Source organism: Pteropus medius, unplaced genomic scaffold (genome assembly GCF_902729225.1).
Source record: "Pteropus medius unplaced genomic scaffold, Ma_sr-lr_union100, whole genome shotgun sequence".
Taxonomy (NCBI): Eukaryota; Metazoa; Chordata; class Mammalia; order Chiroptera; family Pteropodidae; genus Pteropus; species Pteropus medius.
In genome coordinates, this window is record NW_024340699.1 from 15,457,470 (window position 1) to 15,457,939 (window position 470).

Here is a 470-nt window from a genome sequence, read left to right on the forward strand (position 1 = left end):
GCAGGTGACTCTGGCTGCTCAGAGCAAGCGGTCAGGGTGGTCTGCCAAAGAGATGGCACTGAAGTGGAGCCAGAGAAGGCCGCGCCCCTGTGCAGAGGCCCCGAGGCAGAAAACGGACCTGGAGGGGGGAGGAGCGGGCAGGGGGCCGGCAGGGCCAGGTCTGGTCAGGGATCGGGCTTTAGTCAGGGGGCGTCGTGGGGTGGGAAGCAAGGGAGAGGGGTGGCCTGTGGATGTGTCCTTTGCAAAGCCTCCTGGGGCTCCTGGAGCAGCGAGGGTTCAGGAAGGAGCCAGGAGGCCACTGCGGTCCTGCAGCAAGAGACACGGCCCCTCGGGCCAGCGGGCCAGAAATGGACAGGGCCATGCTTCCGAGGCGTTGCGTGTCGAGGGGAGGAGTGAGCACCCAGGACTGAGTCGTGGGCAGAGCGGGCGGGTGCTGAGTGACCTTGAAGTGCAGCCCACCCCACCCCCCC

General features: G+C 67.2%; 1 protein-coding gene across 1 annotated transcript in view; it reads left to right on the forward strand.

Moving 5' to 3' along the window:
• TTYH3 (tweety family member 3) overlaps positions 1-470 on the forward strand; it is a 25,130-nt gene that overhangs the window by 15,947 nt on the left and 8,713 nt on the right. The window lies entirely within an intron of this gene.